Raw genomic sequence first — 25,224 nt, forward strand, 5'->3', positions numbered from 1 at the left:
AAAAGAAAAAATAAAAAAAAGAAAAAAAAAAGAAAGAAAAAAGACAAAAAGAACAAAAAACAAGGCAGGGAAGAAAAAACAAAAAAGAAAAAAGAAAAAAGAAAAAAAGAATACAGGTATATATTATTTAAAAAAAGTATATCAGCTGGTTACAACATGTTTTGGTACATCTCTTCTATTAATCCATATTAATTCAAATATCTTAACTCAAATGTTTACCATATTGACATCATTATACCTCCACTTTTAGTTAACTACAGTTATTTAAACATCCTTCAACCTTAACTATGCCAAAGAGTTAATCCATAACCACATGCTGACATTTCATTTACTTGTTTGTAAAATCCTCTATTAACATCAAATCCTCATATCCTATTTTAGCTGAACATCCATAATATTTAATACCAAAAATTCCATCTTCCATGCAGTATAATTTATTATCATTGTCCCTTCTTTATGTAGTTATATCGTATATCATAACATTTTCCCCATATTAATTAACATTTCACTGTATATATTTTATTTTATTTTTAATAGTGATAATTATTGTAATTAATAACCTTTATATATAGTCCAAAAGTACTTCCAACCTTCCTTTCTCATACCCAATTATTATTTATCATGTCAACTCCACATTATATACATTACTATCAATATCAATTATTATTCAGCTATATCTATTACAAATAAGAGTAATTAGATTTAGCTAATTTTAAGTTGTATTCTTCCATCTGTCAGCCTATGTCTCTCCAATAACAAAACCTTCTCAGTCCTATTGCCATTCGTTGAATAGATTTACCAAATGTCTTTATAAGCAAGTCCAAACAGGGATATCTTCGCACCTTTTTGCTCAGGATGTCTCTGATGAGATAATAATGTTGTTCCAGGCTTGTTAAACTTTTCAAATTGACTTTAATTCTCAAGGGTGGAATTAAGAAATCTGCCAATGATGTTTCATAAAGTGTAGATTATTTAATACTTCTCATTTCTCCTGCGCTCTGTCTCTTAAAATGAATCTTCTGTACTGCCCCCCTTTCCAGCATTGCATTTCTTTCTTCCTCCGAGATAGACCAGACGTCATTTCCCACATTTTTCATTTGTATTTCAGGAACATTCAAACATTCAACGTTCTCACCTTTTCCTTCATATTTTAATGTCAAATAATCCAGTTTTTTTTTCAAATCTTTGATGTGAATCCAACAGCTTTTGAAAAGCAGAAAGAAGTATTTGAAATGAGCCCTTGGGAATATAGATCGACGCCATGTTGTGATGCAGTTAGAGACTCTAAGATATTTGCAAGTAAAAACACGCTGGGAGCTGTGCGATCTTATCTGATCTTAGACCAACACAGCCAAGCAATAAAATGTCGGATCGTGAAGGGCCAATTTGTAGTAGGTTAGTTTTACAACCCACTTAGAAAGAGTCAGGGGGGAATGTTGAAGAATTCCTTAAAGCGTTTAAGAAATAGGGTAACCACCGGCCATAAATCCATTAAAAAAAACACCATTCGCCGCTAGATTCTTCTGTTCTTTGGTTTCAATTAGCTTAAATTTTAGTGCGGACTGTCTCTCTTTGAGTAATAAAATCAGCTTACCAGTTGAATCCACTTTCACCATTCTTAGGGGCAACCTGCAGTTTCGGTTAGCATACAGCTAATCCAGAAAGGAGTTGGCAGGAGGGGTTAATTACAAGCCCCCCAGAGACTTTGCGAACGTCTCTGAGGTCACTGGATCTCCCCTCACCTTTCACTATCTCTCCGGGACAGCTAGGGTCCGACGACCCGTCCAAAATTCCTTCGGAATAGGGGAATTTCAGGAGTAGCCTGAAACTCCGTCTTCTCACTACTAAGCCCCGCCTTCTAACCGAAACTGGTCAGCTTAAAGTATTATTTATTAGCCTTCCCATTCAGTTGATAGAAAAATGTACAAAAATGCAAAATTAGCAAAGGGCAATAATCCAGAGTAATTCTTCACAATGAATATAATTGTTGCCACCCTCCTCCCCCATCCAAACCTCTTCTTTTGATAACATAGACCTAAAATTAAAAATTAAGTTCAAAAGTATATTCACATCCTTAAACAACTGTAATCTCTTTAAGATAATATTAACAATGTTTTGAATATCAAAGCAAACTGGAATATTAACTGAAAAGCATTATATCATAGGAGGGTTTTCCCATCTACATTTCAAGATACCAAAGAGTCCCTAAACATGGAAATTGAACTTTCACTGAATAGTCTTCTCATAAGATTATGAGTAAGAGATAGACTTAATCTTTTTAAGAAGCTTTCTTATTAACGGCCTAAGAATGGGATATTCCAGCTCTTTATTCCAAAGCTCTTAAAGATAACTTAATACACATCTAAATAAGAACTTTTAGTTGTTTATAGACATCCTGATGTAATGAAAAAATATGCCAGTAATGATAAATCAGGAGTTTTATGTGCAGCTAATGCCTCTAGAGTAGCATTTTTCAAACTTGACAATTTTAAGATGTGTGGACTTCAGTTCTCAGAATTCTCTGGCCAGCTGGGGAATTCTGGGAGTTGAAGTCCACACATCATAAAGCTGCCAAGTTTGAAAATATACTTGAGTATATTGCTTTAATATGTATTCTGTGACCTGGGCTTGCTACATAACCAACCAGAGACGATGGATGGATGTAATGCTCAGCTTCTGCTTACTGGTGACAAGAATGCTCTGTCACAGTTCTGAGAGAATCTTTTTGGTATTTAAGACTTCGTACATGCAGGGATGTGGGGGCTGAGTGGCTAAGACGCTGAGGTTGTCAATCAGAAAGGTTGGCAGGTCGGTGGTTTGAATCCCTAGTGCCGGGTAACGGAGTGAGTTCCTGTTACTTGTCCCAGCTTCTACCAACCTAGCAGTTTGAAAGCACATAAAAAATGCAAGTAGAAAAATAGGGACCACCTTTGGTGGGAAGGTAACAGTGTTCTGTGCACATTCAGCATTTAGTCATGCCGGCCACATGACCATGGAAACGTCTTTGGACAGCGCTGGCTCTTTGGCTTTGAAATGGAGATGAGTACCGCCCCTAGAATCAGGAACAACTAGCACATATGTGTGAGGGGAACCTTTACCTTTACCTTACATGCTTCTAAATAAGTAATACCCTTGAAATAAATAGAACCTTCTTCTAAATGAAAATGTTAGCATCGCTTATAACTATTAAAAGGGAGTTGAAGGGTGAGGGGGTTGAAGTTAAGTTCAACTTCTGGAGTCTTCACAGACATGTCCTTGCAGTTTCTTTGGTCACAGTTCAAAAATACTTGACCCTGCCTTTTTGTGAGATAATTTTTCAACTTCTTAGTCTAGCCTATACAACTCTGGTGGTCTCAGTAGTCTTGCATCAAAATATTTAGTATTAGCTTCAGAGCTCAAGTAAGCTTAGCCAGATGCTGCCATCTGCTGAGGTTATGGCTGACATTAATTTTCATCAAAGCTGATATTATTTCAGTGGATGAGAGTGTTCAACTTTAGGCTAACCAAAGAAAACAGCAACCTAAAGAAGAAATGAGTTTCCCCCCACTCTTAATTTTTGAATTTTTAGACTTTGAAGAAAAAAAATGGACATGTACCCACAAAAAGTGGCATTTCTGACTACATCTTAACTGAACAGATGCAGATTTACCTACAGTATTTCAGTAAACCAGAAACATCAACATGATAATTAAAAAAAAAACAGTAATTTTGCATACGTCACCCCAATGTGCTTAGATGTTGCTACAGGATTGGGCTGCTGGGGGTTCGCAGGGGTTTGGGTGAACCTTTAGCTAAGATTCTATGCAGTTTGGAGAAACCTCAAATCCCACTCCTGGCTGGCCCTGCCCACCCCACCCCTCCCAGGAGTCCCCACGCAACCCGTTTTGGATGCAGGTTAAGTGCAGGGCGCTTATGGAGGCTCAGGCAGAGTGAAAAATGGGCCGTCCTGAAGTTCGGGAAGGCTGCCTCCAGAGCGCCTCTTTTCGCCCTCCCAGAGGCTTGAGGAAAACCTCCAGAGCCCAGGAAGGACAACCCCCCCCCCCATTGTGGTGCACGAGGCCAACTAGGCCACACCGACCATGGCCATGCCTACCCAGAAACCGGGCAGATAACCCCTTGCTAAAATGTTCGAAGGCCACCCCTGCCAAGAATAGGTGAGTAGGAAATCCCAGCCTAAAATCAAGTTAAATTCTTGAAGTAAGTAAAATGTGCTTCTCTACATGATGCCTTAATAATAGTTCCCAGCTTCTAACAATGGTTATGCTGACTGGGGCTGCAGCAGCATCTTGTTTTCCAGATCTGCACTAACCATTCTAGGCAGCAGTCACATAACAATTAATCTGTTTGCTTTGTTCACCTAACATTGTCCTTGAAAACTCAGACATTTGACCAATATCATTTTGTAACATTCATCCTGAACAAGCTAGGCCCACTATCCTACTCAGCTCTTATGCCTGCTTTGACTTCTCCTAATGTATTCTATGCTTTTAGAAGATAAGGCACTAATTACTTTCTGACAATCATCTTTTGGACATGATTTAATGAGGGGAAAAAAGAATGGCAGGGGAAAAGCAAAGCAAGCATGGGAATAGTTCTTTTCTCACGGCCCACTGGGTAGCTCAGCCGAAGGGTTTATGGTATTATTGTATAACGAGCAAGTAGAATTAGATAATCTTAAATAAAACAGGGAACTTGGACTCCATCCACTCTCCCGACCCCAGAAAAAAGTGTGGCTTTTTATTGCTGCTAAAATAAAAAATGCTATTTATGTTGAGATCTTTTATTCTGTGGTCTCCATGGACCAAGCTGCAAGAACATAAATATTAAATTCTCATGTGCTGCCTAACATACATTTCAATACATAAATAAAACCATTAATAATACTAATTAACAGGGGCATAATATAAAATATTACATTTATAAATTGACCATTATTCCAACTTTTATAGCATCCTTATCCAGAGGTTCAGAATGCAAATATAGTAAAAAGCAAGGTGACTGTCGACACCAACTTTCAATGATACCTACTGAATCATAAGAATTATCCGTATAAAGCATTCTGTGAAATCCCCTGTTGTCCGAAATGCTGCTCCAAATTCCCCACAACTTTCTCTAAAATTAGCTTAGATACATACAGAACCAAATCCACACTTTATATTTGGGACATAATATTTCAAATTTTAACAATTCAGACTAATTTAACCATATTCTTAGGGCATACGATTCAGCTGTTCCTGCCCTGTGGTCATGCTTACTTGTATTCAAGTCAGTTTAAGAAAATCTTATTTGGACAGAGAGATTTTTTGCAACAACTGGGACATTATTCAGTCTTGACTTCTGGTTATTACGCCCTCTCATTTGACAAGTCCTCTTTTCCTGCACCCTCCGACCTTCCTGCCCCCCTCACCCCCCAAAAAACACAATGGACAATAACATTTTGGGGAAAGGGAGGGACTTTCTTGTGCATACATATTTATGTACATATAACATATAAAATGTTTATTGTCTGCCTGCCTGTCTATCTGTCTTCTTATTTACCTACTTCTACTGTATGTATATGTGTGTGTGTGTGTGTGTGTGTGTGTGTGTGTGTGTGTATGTCTCTCTCTCTCTCTCTCTGTATGTGTATATATGTATATATATATATATATATATATATATATGTGTGTGTGTGTGTGTGTGTGTGTGTGTGTGTGTGTGTGTGTGTGTGTATACATACACAGTTTCCATCCATCATGTATGTATGTATGTATGTATGTATGTATGTATGTATGTATGTGTACCAATCTCAATTTTACATGGGAAAAGACCTGAATACAATAAGACCAGCATACCTACACCCGTGAAAATCTACGAACACACACACACACACACACACACACACACACACATTTCTCTCGGTGTCTCTCTCTTATTTATATATACAAAGTTCAGTGACATTTATGTCTACAAGGTTAAAGCATCAAATACGGGCACAACAAAATTTTTATTTTAACAAAAACCTTTTTTACAGCTACATTTGCTCCATTATTATAGTATAGTAAGTATAGTATTATAGTGTAGTAAGATAAGGTATTGTAAGGTAGACATTGCTGGTTTGAATCCCATGGGAACTTTTATTTTTTAATTATTGCTTTTCTTTCTGGATTTCCTCTTAACAATTTAAAAAAAAATTCATGCAGTTCTAGCACATCATCAGTTTTCCAGGTATCTGAGATATGAGGTTTTCCTCCTCAACTTCCCAGAGTCCACATGCAAACCTCTTAGTAATTTTATAGTAGAATATTGAGATGGGTTGGATGAAATTTAGATTCAGGCCACACGCCAATTGGTTCTCAGTGCCTGATGGGATTCTGAATGAGAAGCTGTATGTTTTCTTGAGTAATTTGTATTTGTTTTGTGCTGCACATTCTACTAGCCTGTTGTTCCCATGTATCTTGGATGAAAATTCACACCATCACCATTGGTAGCACATGACTGGAAAGGATTGATTTTCTAGTGAATCATATCTAGAAGAGATCAATTTGGAGAATAATATCATGTTCTTACGTTATTTCATGTAAATGTTGGAAAAGCAATGGCCAAGTCATTTATTGAAGGCTTTTATATACTATCATATTTTAATAGATATCTCAGTGATTTTACAGCTGAAACAAGAAATAATAAAACAGTAAGCATATGCCTATTAATTAATAAAAACAACATGTAACTAATAGCCCCTAGTGTACAACCTAAATCTAATGAGGACAATTAAATATCAGATGCTTTATGAAACACATCAATTTTACAGTCTTCCTGATTGTCATCAGGATGGAAGTCAACAAAACCTCTAATATCAAAGGAAAGGAAGAGCAATGGCAAAACACAACCTTGGGTATTTTAAATAGCCCTTCCTGAGATGAATGAACTGGATGGTCTGAGTCAGTTTGATGTAGAAAGTCCTGAAGATTCCTGGGAGCCAAACAATGTAAGTTAAAAACAGTTCATTGAGCTATGTTCTGAAACATACCATAATCTATGGTAATTTGAGCAACACCAGAATAGCATGGATTTAAGAGCTCTCGCTGTCATTAAACCAGGCAACACAATTTGCACCATTTGATATTTTCCAAGTCAACCTGTTCTCCAAAGCATCTGAAGGCAAGACAAAAAGCAGTGGATGGAAACTAATCAAGGAGAAAAGCAACCTAGAACTAAGGAGAAATTTCCTGACAGTGAGAACAATTAACCAGTGGAATGGCTTGCCTCCAGAAGTTGTGAGTGCTCTGTCACTGTAGGTATTCAAGAAGAGATTGGACAACTGTTTGTCTGAAATGGTATAGGGTTTCCTGTTTGAGGAGGGGGCTGGACTAGAACAGGGGTCCCCAATCCCCATTCTGTGGATTGGCACTGAGCCATGACATACCAGAAACCAGGCCACACAAACTAGCAAAGCTCCATTTGTGGGATGCAGGCAGCACGCAAAACCACTCCCCCTCTGGTCTGTGGAAAAACCTCTGTCCACGGGACTGATCCTTGGTGCCCAAAAGATTGGGGGCCATTCAGAGGTGGGCTCCTACTGGTTCGGACTTGTTCAGCCACGCCCATGAACCGGTTTTATCAGTGGTACCATCAGGTTTTTTACTTCTGCTCATGTGCAGAAGCATTTTTTAGAACTGTGCATGCGTGTGTAGTGTGCATCAAGTGTGGTTTGTGTGTGTGCAGCGTGTCTCTGAGCAAACCAGCAGTAGCAGCAGCTGGAACCCACCCCTGGGGCTATTGGACTGGAAGACCTTGAAGGTCCTTTCCAACTCTGTTAAGTGTCTTACCCTTGAGCAACCCTAGTTAAGTCAATCTGAGCTTTTTCCCTCCCCATTTTTTGAGGAGAAAGAATTATACAGAAAAACCTGCTTCCCGCTCAACCTTAAAAAAAAGTAAAGAATGAACCCTTTACTACAGCCAGAAAGACACACCATTCAGGCATGAATTGCCTCATCCCCCAGCTGAATAGAGAGCAGTCACAGGAGGAAATCCGTTACCATTCAACAGTTGCCGCATGCAGCTGCTTGTCATATTCTCTACGTATGGAGCCTGTTTGCGTATCAATTAATAGACATTTGCTCGCAGATGAAGGCTGAGCTGTATCCACACTAATATAGCCGCTGCTTGCTTCTTTTTCTTCTTCTTCTTTTTTTAAAGCAAGCACATGCTGTATTAAATGTGAAATTGTCTCCAACACTGAGAGGGAGTTTTAATTGAAATTTGAAGCAGCAGGGGAGCAGCAACAACAACATTGTGGGGGACAGTAGCAGCTGGACACAAAAGATGACGCAAGGACCTAGAAACTGTTTTGTTGGCCTGCTGTTGAATTGCATGGCAAAAGTGATCTGTCGGTCCCTATATTTAGTCCCTGGTTCCTGTTCCCTCCTTTTGTTATCCTTCTGCGGAATGTCAACAGATTTCCTGATATTTCATCCATTATACCAGCTGCAGAGTATTTTGTATATCTGTATTATTTGTGTGTGTATTTCTGTGTGTGTATTGCTTATGCAAATGAAGACTGGGGCTCAGAGATGGGATTCACTTACCTTCTCTACCAAATGTGAGTGCGCTTGTGCATCCTGTGCATTAGCAGTGCTCATGCATTATGTCGGAGCGGGTAGGCGGAGCCTCCCGCAGTTGCAACTACTGGTTCACCCGAACTGGAGAGAACCGGCTGAATACCATCTCTGCTAGGGCAGTGTAAATGTGCTTTAGCTCACTTTGTTAATCTCACTCATGATCATTGGAGGTGGCATGGTCTGGAAATAACCCTAATTTTCCATTTTGTTGTGGGGATGAGGATGCCTTTGAGCCAGTCTTGACTCCTGGCAAATGCCTGGATATGTCCCTCCAGTTTTCTTGGCAACATTTTCAGAGTTGGGTCACCATTGTCTTCTTTCTAGGGCTGAGAATCAGGGAACGGCCCAAGATCACCCAGCTGGCTTCTTGCCTAAGGCAGGACTAGAACTCACAGCTCTCAGTTTCTAGGCTGATGTTTTAACCAGTATACCAAACTAGCTTTTTCTCCTAATTCAACACAGTTGGCCGGTCTTTTTCCCCCTCTTCATTAGGTAGAAAGACTTACTCGAATGAGGCTTTCAGTGAACAAAGGCCGGGCTTTGAGGTTGAAAGCAAATCCTCCTGTCTTTTGCTGAGGCTGTTTTTCTTCGCTGTACAGAAAAACCCCTTGCAAGAGCTCTGTGGGGAACTTTTGGAAGCTGTCGTGCTCCATCAGCTGAATAAGAGCAGCTCCTGCTGGCTCCAGCAGCCACACCATGGCCTGACTCAGCATTTTCTGCCCTCTTTGCTTTGCTTCTCTGTCCCACTTCTCAGGTCATGTGTGTTCATGTTACAATGATTAATATGCTTAATTTTGCAGCATCCTGGCCTGGAAGAAAAAAAAACCCATCCGCCTATACGTATACCTCTGGGGAACTGAGGAGGCAGCGAGACAGCTGCAGGCTCTCATGTATGTGTGGAGAAAGATAGGAGCTGAAAGCTGCACAGCAGATGGCCCATCCATTTGGTTCCTGCTTTGTTACCTTCCCTTCCCACCCACATTGCATCCAGTCCCAGAGATTGTTCCTTTATTGAGTGCACGAAGTGCAATAAATAAACTGCTCCTTCTACAGCCCTCCAGAAAACTGTTTCTCATTCCTAGAAATGGATTGGGTGCCCAAGCCAGATGGTTGGGACCTAGCGGTTCTTGTCTTCCCAGAGACAGATATTCCACAGAAGGCTATGGAGAATAACAGGGGTAAGATCCTGAGGGACTTTCAGATCCAAACGGACAGGCAAATACAGGCCAGTTAACCAGATTTGTGGTAGCATACTTTGGACAGCGGTGGTGATAGATGTAGCAGTACCATGTAATAGGAACATCACCAAGAAGAATTATGAGAAGCTGGGGGAGAAAGGATGTGGAAATGACAGGCCAAGGCTGTCAAACTTGCAGTCTGTGGGATGGATGTATCATGTGCTGGCCATGCCCACACCCGGGTTAGTGAAGGGGGGGAAAAGTCACGATACATCACGTGATGCTGTTGTGACAATGCAGTTTGACACCCCTGGCATAGGCCAAAGTGCTCCCAGTTGTGGAAGGAGTGGAAGGAGCATTCAGGGCTGTGATTCCTGAACTGGGAGAATGGCTCAAGAGATATCAGAAACAACATCAGCACAGAACCCTCAAATTCCCGTGCTTCTGATACAGGAATTGTGATTGTGGAAGACACTTACCACCGATATAGAGAGAAGGGTGTGTTTGTTTACACATAAATACACAATTTGGAGGTGGGACTATGAGGCCTCCAAAGTCCCATCAATTAGGGGTGGGTTGCTGCCAGCATTACTGTCGGTTCACTCCATGTGAGTGCGTGGTTGCCCAAAAATAGGTCTGCGCAAGCGCAGAACTTTAATAAATGAAAAAAAAAACATGCCACACCAACTGGAGAACCGGTTTGGGGATGTGGCAGGCCTGAGTCGCTGCCAGTTCTGGTGACCCAGGCCAGCAAACCACTACCGGTTCTGCCGAACTGGTAGGAACCCACCTCTGCCATCAATCCTATGATTCTATGATTTTAGAATCTCCCCTCTCCCCACAGCATATGCCATTGAGGATGACCTGAAAGTCTTATCCAGTTATATTACTCCTAGCTTCTGGCCGTCAGTATTCATTCTCCTGAGACAGTGCCTGCTAAGAATTGAAAGAGTAGAACTTATTGAGAGCTAGATTGATTCAGGGAGGAATAGAAGCTGCACAGACTCCTCAGTTGGTCTTTTCATTAAACAAGAGAAGATACTGGACTATCTCTCTCTGCTTCTTTTGCATCATCTGATAAAAACTGGCAGTGTTGGCTCATGCCAGGTTCCATAAGGAAAGCAGTGCCAAGTTGTGGTATCTTTTTTTTAATTAAATGTTTTTTTATTTTAAATTTTCAAAACACAACACAAAGAATCCTCCTTCTTTACATACTGTAGAAAGTGTATCAGTTGGTTACAAAAAGCTTTAATGCGTCTCTTCCACTGTCGTCACAAAATTCGTATTAACTCAAGTATTTTAAATCCATTAGTTTTATACATATTACTATCATCATACCTCCATTTTCATTTGACTATAATTGTTTAAAAGTCCTTCATCATAAAATGTACCAAGATTTAAAACCTGACCACATACTGGCATTTCATTTGTTATTTCTAATATCCTCCAATAACACTATATCCTTATGGCCTATTCTGACTAAACATCAATAATATTTAGTAACAAAATTTTCTGATCCTCCTTTCCAAGTCACTGTTTACAATTTACATCCAGTTTCCTTATGTTGTACACATACATACATACATGCATACATACATACATACATACATACACATAACACATTGTTATCATTATCCTTCCTTCATTTCACTCTATCCATTATCATAGCATTCCCCCACCCCAATAATCAAAACTTAGCTAAATTCAACTTAGTTCATTTTTATTAACCTTTATATATGACCAAATAATTTCTAATCTTCCTTTCATAGGTACCATTCAATATTCATATCCAATTACTACTTGTCATACCAATACATATGTATACATTATTATCATTATCAGTTGTTTATTTAACCATATCTATTGTCACTAAATTTAACTAAATTTAACTAGTTTTAGATTATACACTTTCATCTATTAACCTGTATATTTCCAGTAGCAAAACAATCTCATGTCTTCTGCCATTTATGGTATCGATCCTCTAATCATCTCCTTAATCAAATTTGCATGGATTCCTCTTTGCAACTTATTGCTTATTGAGTCTCTCATGTAAATTCGATGCCCTTCTTCTATTTTCTTGATCAGCTTATCTTTAATTGTCAGTAGTGTTATCAATGATGTTGCTAATAAAATTTCTCTCTTTCAATCCATAAATTCTTTTGTTTTTTCTTCTTCTTTATCTTGCCATCTGGGGTAGAGTTCCCCTCCATTTAATTCCTCTTTCTGTATTCCACTCTTTCCATTTCCAGACCCAAACCAATCACAATTGATATCAGCAATTTTGATTTGTTTGTGGTCATTTTTCTCTTTGGTTTTTAGGATTCTAACCTCCACTTTTCCCACTTGATAAACATCTCCAACTTCATCATATTCTACTGCTCTAGATTTTCCAACTTCTTCTCCGTCCTCTCAAATGTGTTTGATAATTTCTGCCATAATTTCCAGCTGACAAATACTGCTGCTCTGGCTTGAAGGATTTTTACAAGGTTAAACATAAATTCACAGTAAAATCTTCTTTTCACTTTCTCTGCTTAGAGATATAGTTCAAAAGGACACCTGTGTAAACAATTTGTCCTTTGGTTCTTATCACTCTGTATAAACAAACTGTGACACTTTGAATTGCCAAGCCAGACTGTTCAGTGAGGAAAGTGAAAGTGCTTTGTTCCCAATACACAAGCCTCCAGCCTCCGAGCAGCAGCACTAACTTTCCCTCTGTTGTTAGAATTCTCTTTGTTTCCTTCTTTTCTTTTCTATATTCCAAGTTAAAAAAAAATAAAAATCAAATTCTTGAGTAAAATAGAGGAGAAAAAGAGGAAAACACATGTAGTGATGAGGAAGGAGAATTTTAGTCTATAGGTTGCAAAAATAATAATTAAAAAAAGATAGAAAAAGAAAACTTAATCCATTCGTTTTAAAAGGCTTGCATAAATTCCATCCATAAAATAGCATTTAAGAGCAAGATAACACACTGACCAAAACCATTCAAAGCTTAATTCCGCCGCTTATTTCTTCTGTTCTCAGATTTAAATTAATTTTAAGTTTTTTGGAGGCAGTCTCTTTTAAAACGGTAAAAATTCCTCACTAGCTGTAAACACTTTCTCTTTCTGTTTTCTTCTGTTTGGAGCCATCCCAACTTCATCAGCCTAGGAGCTGTGCTTTTATCGCCAGCTAGAAGAACTTCTTCTGGGTCGATCAGGGACTTTATGGTGTCCCTGAGATCAGCAGGACATATTCTTCCCGTTCGCCGTCTCTGCGGGATGGTTTAGGTCTGATTGGACCATCCAGCAATAAAAGTTTTGGTAGCAATCTCAGAGCATTGAGATCGCATGTCCATCTCGTAGTGATGTTGGCTCCTCCTCCCCCAAGTTGTGGTATCTTGAAGAGTGTCTTCTCTGTGCAAAGACAGAATTAACACTTCAGCCATATCCCCTTTGTCACAGGAGATGTTGCAACATCCCTCCAGGTGCCTTGCACATTTTGGAAGAGATTTTGAGCTGGGAGCGGGGGTGGGCTTAAAATTTTTAGCAAGGGGTTCTCTGCCCAGTTGCTGGGTGGGTGTGGCCATGGTGGGTGTGGCCTAGTCGGCCTCCTGCACTGCAGCCAGGGTGGGGGTGGTTTTGCCCTCCCCGGGCTCTGGAGGCTTTGTTGAAGTCCTTGGAGGGCAAAAATGCCCTCCTCAGGCTCTGGAGGCCCTCTGGAGGCCGGAAACTGGCTCGTTTCTGGTCTTCCCAAACTTTTGGTAGGCCTGTTTTTTGATTGATTTGATTTGATTTTGATTTTATTACATTTATATGCCGCCCTTTTCCCCGAGGGGACTCAGGGCGGCTCACAATTCAAATCAGGGGAGGGCGGTACAGACAAAAAATAAAAGACGGAACATAACAATACATAATTTAAAAACACACAGCAGTCATACCATTCGAGACGGGGGGCAACATCTCTTTAGCCCCAGGCCTGTCGGAACAGCCAGGTTTTAAGGGCTTTGCGGAAGGCCTGGAGGGTGGTGAGGGTTCGAATCTCCACTGGGAGCTCGTTCCAGAGGGTCGGAGCAGCCACAGAGAAGGCTCTCCTCCGGGTAGTCGCCAGTCGGCATTGGCCGGCGGATGGAATTCGGAGGAGGCCTAATCTGTGGGATCTAATCGGTCTATTGGAGGTAATTGGCAGCAGGCGGTCTCTCAAGTACCCAGGTCCAATACCATGAAGGGCTTTATAAGTGACGACTAGCGCCTTGAAGCGTATCCGAAGACCAATAGGCAGCCAGTGCAGCTCGCGGAGGATAGGTGTTACGTGGGTGAACCGAGGTGCACCCACGATCGCTCGCGCGGCTGCATTCTGGACAAGCTGAAGTCTCCGAATGCTCTTCAAGGGCTGCCCCATGTAGAGCACGTTGCAGTAGTCCAGTCTAGAGGTCACAAGGGCACGAGTGACTGTTGTGAGGGCCTCCCGGTTCAGGTAGGGACGCAACTGGCGCACCAGGCGAACCTGGGCAAATGCCCTCCTGGTCACAGCCGACAAATGGTGTTCGAAAGTCAGCTGTGGATCCAGGAGGACTCCCAAATTGCGAACCCTGTCTGAGGGGCGTACTGTTTGACCCCCCAGCCTGAGAGATGGAATACTTGGCCAATTAGTAGGAGGGAAACACACCAGCCACTCGGTCTTATCCGGATTGAGTACAAGCTTGTTAACCCCTATCCAGGCCCTAACAGCCTCGAGGCACTGGCACATCACGTCAACCGCTTCACTGAGTTGGCACGGGGCGGACAGATACAACTGTGTATCGTCCGCATACTGATGGTATTTTATCCCGTGCCGTCGAATGATCTCACCCAGCGGCTTCATGTAGATATTAAACAGGAGGGGGGACAGGACCGAACCCTGTGGCACCCCATAATTCAGGGGCCTAGGGGTCGATCTCTGCCCTCTGACCAACACCGACTGCGACCTGTCCGAGAGGTAAGAGGAGAACCACCGTAGAACAGTGCCTCCCACCCCCACCTCCCGCAGTCGTTGCAGAAGGATACCATGGTCGATGGTATCAAAGGCGGCTGAGAGGTCAAGGAGCACTAGGACGGAGGCATAACCTCCATCCCTGGCTCTCCAGAGATCATCAGTCAGCGTGACCAAAGCGGTTTCCATGCTGTAGCCAGGCCTAAATCCCGACTGGTAGGGATCTAGATAATCGGTTTCCTCCAAGGACCGCCGGAGCTGAAAGGCCACCACTTTCTCAACAACCTTCCCCATGAAGGGGAGGTTGGAGACTGGACGATAGTTGTTTAAAATGGCTGGATCCAAAGATGGCTTCTTCAGGAGGGGTCTCACCACCTCCGCCTTTAAAGCGGGGGGAAAGAACCCCTCCTGAAGGGAGGCGGTAACAACCGCCTGGATCCAGTCCCGTGTCACCTCCCTGCTGTTAGCAACCAGCCAGTAGGGGCACGGGTCCAGTACACATGTGGAGGCACTTACGGCTCCCATGGCCTTGTCCACGTCCTCAGGGGTAACAGCTTGAAAATCAATCCAGTGATGTCCATCCAGATTCTCCCCTGGTGTCTCGGCTGGCTCTGCGCAATTGGAGTCCAGGTCCATCCGAAGCCGAGCAACTTTATCCGCGAGGAATTGGACGTAGTCCTCAGCTCTGCCTTGCAAAGGATAGCTCGCATCCCTCCTGTTTAGGAGGGAATGGGTTATCCTGAACAAGGCGGCTGGGCGCGACTCAGCGGACGCAATCAGAGAGGCAATGTGTGTTCTTTTTGTCGTCCTAATTGCCCGAAGGTAAGCTCTGATGCTGGATGTTAAAAGCGCTCGGTCTGACTCAGACTTACTGGATCTCCATCATTGCTCTAGGCATCTCTTTTGCCCTCCCAAAGCTTCCTTGCATACCCTGCACTTACCTGCATCCAAAATGGGCTGCGTGGGGACTCCTGGGATAGGCAGAGCAGGGTGGGCAGGGTCAGCTGGGAGTGGGGTTTGGGAGTTCTCTGGACTGCACAGAATCTTAACTAAAAGTTCTCCTGAACCCCTGCGAAACCCCCAGCAGCCCACCCCTGGATGGGAGGCTGTTAGTCTGGTGCCTGGGGGGTGGTTATTTATATCTTAGTTTTATTACTTGTAGTGCACTGCCTAAAATCATTGCATGAGATAACTGGTCACATACGTTATGCACTTTAAATAAATAAAAGTGCCATCTCCCATTTGCAAAACTGTGGACCATCCTTATCTTAATCTAATCTGAACTTCCTTAGAAAGTTGATAGGAGCAGCTCACTTATTTTCCATCCTTTCAGATCTGCTCAAGATCAAGCTATAGGCACTGTTGGGATTCCAGGAATTAATTGATTTATTATTAACTTTATATGAAGCTATATATTGCATTCATCTCACTATCAAAAGCAACAGTCTCACAAAAGTAATAATAATCTCAGAAGTCTTAACAGTAACAGAGTTGGAAAGGACCTTGGAAGTCATCTAGTCCAACCACCTGCTCTCACAGAAGACCTATTCTATTTCTGATAAATGGTTATTCTGTCTCTTCTTAAAAGCTTTCAGTGATGGGGCACCCACAACTTCTGAAGACAATTTGTTCCACTGATTAATTGTTCTCATTGTTTGGAATTTTCTCCTTAGTTCTAGGTTGCTTCTCTCCTTAGTTATTTTCCATCCATTGTTTGTTGTCTTGGTTTCTGGTGCTTTGGTAAATAATTTGGCCCTATCTTTCCTCCTCCAACTTATACCAATCAAAGTCAAGGCAAGTTTAGGTTAATCCCCCACCCACTCAGGACTGAATAATCTTTCCTGGAAGTCTGCCTTAACAGTGCATTCTTCCTTCCCTCTTCCCAAGGCCTACATTCCTTCATAGTTATAATGTTCATGTTGTGAATTCTCTTCAGGATTCAAGGTGGATATATGGTCGGACCAGTGGTGGGTTTCAATTTTTTTTACTACCGGTTCTGTGGGCATGGTTTAGTGGGCATGGCATGGATGGTGGGTGTGGCTTGATGGGCGTGGCAGGGGAAGGATACTGTAAAAACTCCTTTCCCTCCCCACTCCAGGGAAGGTTATTGCAAAATCCCCATTCCCTCCTGACCAGCTGGGAATCGGGAGGCAGAGAATAGATGGGGGTGGGGCCAGTCAGAGGTGGTATTTACTGGTTCTCCGAACTACTTAAAATTTCCACTACTGGTTATCCAGAACTGGTCAGAACCTGTTGAATGTCACCTCTGGGTCGGACTATAGATACTGTAGGTCAGTGGTAAGTTTCAAAAATTTTTAGAACCTCTTCTGTAGGTGTGGCCTGCTTTGTGGGAGTGGCTTGCCGGCCATGTGACTGGGTGGGAGTGGCTTGCCAGCCATGTGACTGGGTGGACATGGCCAACTTGTAAAATGTGGTGAAACTCACTTAACAACGCTCCTGCTTAGCAACCAAAATGTTGGCTCAGAAACTCTGGCATTTGAAGCATGGAAGTCTTAAAGCTGTCAAGTTACAAGACCCTTGCACCTCTAACGTTTTAGAAAAAAAACCCAGGGGTGTTCAAACTTGACAGCTTTAAGACTTGTGGACTTCAACTCCCAGAATTCCTCCTCTCGCTCTTCATCTTGATGATGTGCGGACAGGTGGGGGGAGGGAGCTGGAACCGGTTCTAAATGGCACAGTAGATTTGTGGAACCTCTTCTATAGAACAGGTTAGAACTGGCAGGAACCCACCCCTGCTATAGGTGCAAGTAAAAACCTCACATCCCAGAAATTCAGAACTTTTCAGCAGCCTCTTTCTTGTTCTTCTGAACACCAGAAGAACATGTGAACCTCCCACGTATAATTATCCATTCATGCTTTTGCACCATCTGATAGTAATTTAGAGGGAGATAGATTTCCTACAGGCTCCAAGCACTAGTGGCACTGAAGAAGAATGAGAGCTCTTCAGAAGTGAGAGACAGAGAAAAAGCTGGCATTTGAAAAGAAGTTGAATGCAGTTGGGTACTTGGGAACATGGCCTGTCTTTTCGAGTTTCGTATTGGATTTCTTGAGATGTTCCTGGCATGGCAGAGGAAAAGATTTCTTAAGAGGAAAACCAAAGAGAGAAAATTAAATTATGCGCACATAGATTGGAGATGGGTAATTTCTTTTTTCCTAAAGGGGGAAAAATGGGTAGCTAGTCTGCAGCTGCATTCTCCCTATAGTTAACTGTAACATTAAAAAAAGAGTACCTTACCATTTTTATCTTACTTCGGGAACACATTTGCATAAATATTTGGAACAAGATCCTTGATTGGATGTATTGTAATTGAGAACTTCCACAGTGAACTAGTAAAAAGGAACACAATTTACCTGATTGTCTTCACTCCAAGACCCATCCCGGTGGAATATTTATAAACCATTATTGGCTGTGCAGATTTATGCCCTACCAAATTGATACAAATACTCATATTTTTAACCCTGATTCCCTATCCAGTAGTCAAAAAATTACATCAATAACGAAAGCCAATCTACTTTTCCCTAACTGTGCTTTGATAGCTCCATTTCATGTATGAAAAATGTAAGGCTTTTTTTACTTATAAAAGTATCAAAAGTATACATCACTCAGCAACAATTTGAGAATTCTTTAATTATCATTACATAATATAGTGGCCATACCCAGATTCTATAAATGTGATCATAAATATATAGTCCACCCTCTCTTTCCTTACCCTCGTATGTACTGTGTTTCCCTGAAAATAAGACCCAACTGGAAAATAAGCCCTAGTATGATTTTTCAGAAATATAAGCCCTACCCCCCAAATAAGCCAGTTAAGTCTGCATTGTTGTTGCCCTCAGGGGGAGGTATGGGGGCAGCTTGACATTTCTCATCTTGAGGGCCACCTGTGGGGGCTCGGGTGGGGTGGAGCAGGCCCCTGCTGCCTCTTAGGATGGAGGCTCCCTGCGCTTCCCATTCACCAGGGCTATTGTGGGTGGGGCGGTGGGGGAGGATAATCCTGCATGTGCAGCAGAGATGGAGGATGAGGTTGGATGGTGGGCCAACCATGCAGGGACCAGGGCATGGCTCCACCCCCACCATGCCACTTCCTCGCCTCAGCGGTGGCAGCAAGCAAAGCCAGCTTCACACAAACACACACACACACACACACACACACACAAACATACACACACACACTCGCATTGTCATTTCTGTGTAGATACATATATAGATATTTTTATCCCTCCTTTATAATTTTTATGAACATACATAATACTCTTTCCTCCTATTTTTCCCACCACAGGAATCCTGTAAAGTGAGCTGGTTTCCTAAATATTAACACTTGCCTCACACTTGGGCGGTTGAGAGTTCAATCCTAGGCAGTGACAGATATTTATTAGGGCAAAAAGAGAAAAACTCTGCTTAGGCATCAGGAAGGGCATCTGGCCAGTAAACTCTCAGCTCCATTCAGTCATCCTAACTCCACCATGAAAGAAGAAATCCTGTAAACACACACACACACACACACACACACACACTCCATGCACAAAGACACACAAACAGTATGGGATCTTACAGAGAAATATTACTGCTAGCTGGTACAAGAGAGCCTTAATACATTATATTAAGAGCTCACTCAATTTAGCATTTTATTTCTATCCAAGATAGAAGAGAAAGTATCTTTCTCTCCATGCATCTTGAAATCAGGACAGGAAAGCAATAGCCTTTTATTTTTGTTTATTTTCCTATCATGCTTCCTGTGTTTGAGTACTGCTTCTGTAATACAGACCTCAGTTAACTAGCAATACAAATTGCGGCTGATTGCACCCCTCATGAATCTATACAAGCCTCTGAACCAAGTGGGCATATCTTGAGGCTGTTAAGTTCTAAAAGTTAATTATATGCTATGCAATGTACTCCTTTCCCTAAGGTGACCAGATTTTCAGATTGGTAAAGAGGGACACCATTGACCGGGGGGGGGGGGGGGGCTTGATTAAAAAATTTAGGCGATTATATGACCTCAGGACACTGAAACCATCATAAATACGAATCTGTTGCCAAACATCAAAATTTTGATCACGTGACCATGAGGATGCTGCAACGGTCACTAAGTGTGAAAAATGGTCGCTAAGTGTGAAAAATGGTCATCAGTAACTTTGGTCACTAAATGAACTGTTTGAAAGCTAAAACTAGTTTGCATTATAATGCCTTATGCTAGCTTACATTTTCAAGAGAGAGAAGCTAAACTCCTTATTGGAATTGAAATAGAAATGAGTAGAGTAGAGTAGAGTAGAGTAGAGTAGAGTAGAGTAGAGTAGAGTAGAGTAGAGTAGAATAGAATAGAATAGAATAGTTTATTAGCCAAGTGTGATTGGACACACAAGGAATTTGTCTTTGGTGAATGTGCTCTCAGTGTACATAAAGAAAAATAAAATAGAATATATTCATCAAGAATCAGAAGCTACAACACTTAGTGATAGTCTCTCTCTCTCTCTCTCTCTCTCTCTCTCTCACTCACACACACACACACACACACACACACACACACACACACTCCTCCTCTGGATTCACTGGGCCTTTATAAATTCCACCTCCTGTGCAAACACTCCAGCCCCTCCCTCCCTCCCTCCCTCTCTCTCTCTCTCTCTCTCTCTCTCTCTCTCTCTCTCTCACACACACACACACACACACACACACACACACACACACTCCTCCTCTGGATTCACTGGGCCTTTAAAAATTCCCCCTCCTGTGCAGACACTCCTGCAACCTCTTTCTCCCCTCTTTCTGCATTCGCTCCAAAGTTTTTAAAATTACCTCTTCTGTAGAGACCAGGTTATCAGCCACGTGAGACATAGGCGAAGGCAAAATGGAGGCTCGAGTCAACAGTTTGCTTAAACTTTTCCACCCAGCCCGCTCACTGATTGGCTGGAGTCCAGGCCCAATCAGTGAGCGGCAGGCTGGGCTGCCTTAGACTTAGTATGGATGGTCAGGGGAGGAGCGACAGCAGATGGGAGGGGGAGCGAGCAAGCTATAAAAGCGTGACTTTTTGAAAACTGCCCGGGACCCGGGACAAATTGTAAAAAAGCATGCTTGTCATGCTGAAAGCGGGATGTCTGGTCACCTTACCTCCCCCCCCCCGCCCCCTATTCTAAAACTATTCAGTTTCATTAGTTGACATCTCTCCTTCTTCCTCCTGATTTTTAGTGTTATATTTTTATCAAATAGTTGGTTAAACTATTTTAGTTGGTTATTTTAATCAACTTTGTTGTCATGTTCTGCGATGTTGTAAAATATATGTTTTCAATAAATAATCTGTAACAGAGGAAAGGGCTGTCATGCAAAAGTGTAGCCTTACAATCTTCTGTAAGATCCTATTATATAATTCTTTTCTACTCTCCCCTTTGATTGCATAGAGAAGCATACAAGAGGCACAAAATTGTTTCATTTGTAGAATCACTTGGCCAATCAGTGTAGCACATGTCAGGCCTGCAGCCATCTATTCTTTTGGATCTTTGGCCTGCCACACTTTCTATTATTCTACTATGCATTTCTAGTGTGGGAAAATGGGAGGGGGGATTGTACGGAGTTAGATGCTATGTAGCCATAACAAAATTCTTTCTAGAAAGCCAAAGTCATCCTTGCCTTTGCACATCTGCACCTGACCGAAACTGGAGGGGTGGAACTGCCAGCATGGCAGTGGAAGATCGGACCATGTGGGGGCAAGATCTTAAGCTTTCAACTGGGTGGGGAAAACTGGCAAGTTTTCAGATTCAGTTTTTTTCCAGATGTGCCAAAATGGCTCTCTTAATAAATTGGAATTTTGAGCAATACGTTGCCTTGGACTCTAATTTACTTTTGGATGCTATTTGGAACCCTGACACCATAATCTTCAGTAGTGCCGTGTTTCCCAAAAATCTAATATCCTCCAGGTACATCAGAAGATATTTATATTTTCACTGAATTATTATGAAAACGAAATGGGAAACTACCAATAGAGAAAACAGTGTATTTCTCAATACTAGAACCAAAGAACAGAGAAGGAACAACAATTAAATGTCTTTTAATTTATTCATTACATTCATATTATTAAGAAAAATGGTGTGTTTCAAAATTATGCGTGGATTCCACTAGGTGCTGTTTTAGATAAGAAACTTGGTGGGTAAAATGTAAATGTAACACCCTTTCACTTCTTTTTAATGAACACTTAAGTTAAAAATATCTATTTTAAATCAGCTGACCAATTAACCTTTCAACAGATCAAAAGATTTAATCAAGCACTCTAACTAATGAATTGATTGACTGTTGTCATTCATGAATATTTTTATTCTGTGTGAGTGGAGAAAAATTGCAGAACATTAAGTATAGGGTTCTTATCAGGGCTCTTATTTTTTAAAAAAAAAAATAGCTAAGCTTTACAGCTACAAATATTAACTTGAAAAGGAATACCAGTGAGAAGTTTGTAGAAATGTGCTGGGAATTAAGGGTGAGACTGGGATAAGTAAAAAGTTAACTAAGCCTTCCCTGGCCTGATGACTTCTAGATGTACTTTGCAGCTTTCCTAGACAACATGATTGATAACCAGGAATTCTCAGAGTTCTGATGGAAAAAACACATTTGATTGGGGAATTTTACGTAGCTTTCTCCTGGTCCAGTTCTAAATGTGTAAAACATTAGGAACCATATCCTTTTCACCTGCATATCAAATATGATGCCTGATGTATCATATTTATTACATTAATTTATCATATTCAGCCAACCCAGCCGACAGGGTTGTTTTTTGTGGGGAAAGTATGAGGAGGAAGATGTGTTGGATATGTTCGTACAACCTTGGATTGTTTCTAAAAGTAATACAGTTGGGATACAAACAAACAAACAAACAAACAAACAAACAAATAAATATTTATACAATTGCCCTTTCACCGATTTGTGACTCTGGATGGCAAAGCAATAATAAAAAACTGACAATTGAAAATTCAGCACTTAAAAGGTATTTATTCACTTATCCCAGATGAATATTTCTTGGATCAATAAATGTCTTGGCTGCACGTGGCCAACCAGAATGACACCTGGTGGTGATTCAGAAAGAGACTCAAACATAGAAGATAGAATATCAGAGTTGGAAGGGACCTCGGAGGTTTTCTAGGCCAATCCCCTGCTCCAGCAGGAGCCCCTATACTATTTCAGGCAGGTGGCTGTCCAGTCTCTTCTTAAAAGCTTCCAGTGATGGAGCACCCACAGCTTCTGAAGGCAAGCAGTTCCACTAGTTAATTGTTCTCACAGTTAGGAAATTTCTCCTTAATTCCAGGTTGCTTCTCTCCTTGATTAGTTTCCCTCAGAGGTGGGTTGCTCCCGGTTTGGCCCAGATCGACCAAACTGGTAGTAGCGACGGCGGGAGGCTCCGCCCACCCACCCGGATGCTTATGCTCATGCGCAGAAGCATCGTGCGCACGGGAGCGCACCCAAACTGGTAGTAAAAAAATTGGCAACCCACCACTGATTTCCATCCATTGTTTCTTGTCTCACCTTCTGATGCCTTGTAAAATAGGTTGACCGCCTCTTCTTTGTGGCAGCTCTTCAGACGTTGGAACACTGCTATTATGTCTAGAATGTGTGTATGTGAACCACCCACATTGCCCTACAACATCTACTTGATGGGATGATTTTGATGGCAGGACTCTGTGGGAGAGCACAAACTATTTTGTTGCATTGTACAGTTCCCTTGTTCAGATATATATGAGAAAGAAGACCAGAAGTGAACTGGTTCCCTTCATATGGGAAGTAGGATTATAATCACAGGAGGAAATCTGTTTTATATGGAAATACCTCCTGAACAGATTAAGGCTCTAATTATTCGAGGTTTGGAATTGTATGGACAATCTATGGCCCAACTTATTGTGGAACAAATTCCTGCTGCAGAACCTCTTTTTTCCCATGCACAAAAGGCTGGAAAGCTGGGTGAAGAAGACACAATGATGGAGGTGTGGCCCACAAATATGTTTTCCTTTCCTAATTCAATTTTAATTGTTTGATGTTTCTGTTTCTGTAGGCTCTTCAAGTTACACCAATTCATGACTGAGAAATCTGCCTTAACTCCACAACATCTGCTGGCTACTTCTTTTGAGCAATATACTAAGGAAGACATTTCTGTCGCACAATCTAATGGCAAGCCCTGAAATACAACCTAGAAAATGCCACTGATTTCAGTTCAGTGCTACACAATTGGGACCCCAGCAGTTTTTATCTGGGTTGAATTTGATTGCAGTCAAATGATGGGTAGCAATCATAAAAATGATTGATTTTTTTAAAAAAAAAACTGTGATGGTCACTAAATGAAATGTCAATAGTCACATTTTCCTTGTAGCAGAGATCCAATGTGTCAAGTGTAGTATAGATTTTGCATCTGCTATGGCAGAGCAGAATCTGTACACCAGAGTCTATATTTCTATTGCAGTCTGTAACACTTAATGATAAAACATGCCCAATGGAATTTCTTATATGTTGGATGTGAAAGGATGCAGGGCAAAAATATACTTAGTACAGGTGAAAGTAGACTAGAAAGGGAGTGTATCAAAACCAAACCGATAAGAATGAAGATGGCACTGTTTGATTGCTATACAAACATGGAACATAGAATGAAATTGTTGGAAGGGACCTCAGAGATCTTCTAGTCCAACTCCCTGGTCGAGCAGGAGACCCTATATCAGACAAATGGTTGTCTAGGGTCTTTTTGAAAGCCTCCAGTGATGGAGCACCCACAACCTCTGAAGGCAATCTATTCTAATGGTTGATTGTTCTCACTTTTAGGAAAATTCTTCTTAGTTCCAGGTTGCTTTTCTCCTTGGTTACTTTGCATCCATTGTTTCTTGACTTGCCTTTAGGTGCTTTGGAAAACAGTTTGACACCCCCTCTTTTTCTTTCTTTGTAGGAGCTCTTCAAACATTGGAACAGTGCTACATGTCCCTCCCCTCAGTCCTTCTTTTCATTAGACTAGAGATACCAATTCCTGTAACTATTCTTTGTATGTTTTAGTCTCCAGCCTCCTAATCATTCCTGTTGCTCTTCTCTGGGCAACAATTTTTTATATTGTGGTGACCAGAACTGGATGCAGTATTCCAAATGTGGCTGAACTAAGGCTTTGTAAAATGCTACAAATACTTCACGACATCTTGATACTATCCCTCTATTAATGCAGCTTAGCATTGCACTGCCTTTTTTGGCTGCTGGTGCACACCATTGGCTTATATTTAACAATTCAAACAATTACCAGCTTTCCTTAGACATTTCTCCATGCCCTCTTGCACATGCATACTTTTTTCATTTGCACTTTTCAGGGTGTTTTTTAAAGTAATACACAGCTTACATTTAATATTATCTTCCAGTAATGAAGTCCTGTATCTCTATTTTATCTATGTGTAAATCCCTCAAGTGGACTTACACTATAGAATATCAGAACATGAGCTTTCTATTTTCCATTTCCCTCCTGCTCCCCCCTCCCCAG

This window comes from Thamnophis sirtalis, unplaced genomic scaffold (genome assembly GCF_051295495.1).
Source record: "Thamnophis sirtalis isolate CommonGarterSnake01/CBP01778 unplaced genomic scaffold, rThaSir2_p1.2 scaffold_5, whole genome shotgun sequence".
NCBI classification, from domain to species: domain Eukaryota; kingdom Metazoa; phylum Chordata; class Lepidosauria; order Squamata; family Natricidae; genus Thamnophis; species Thamnophis sirtalis.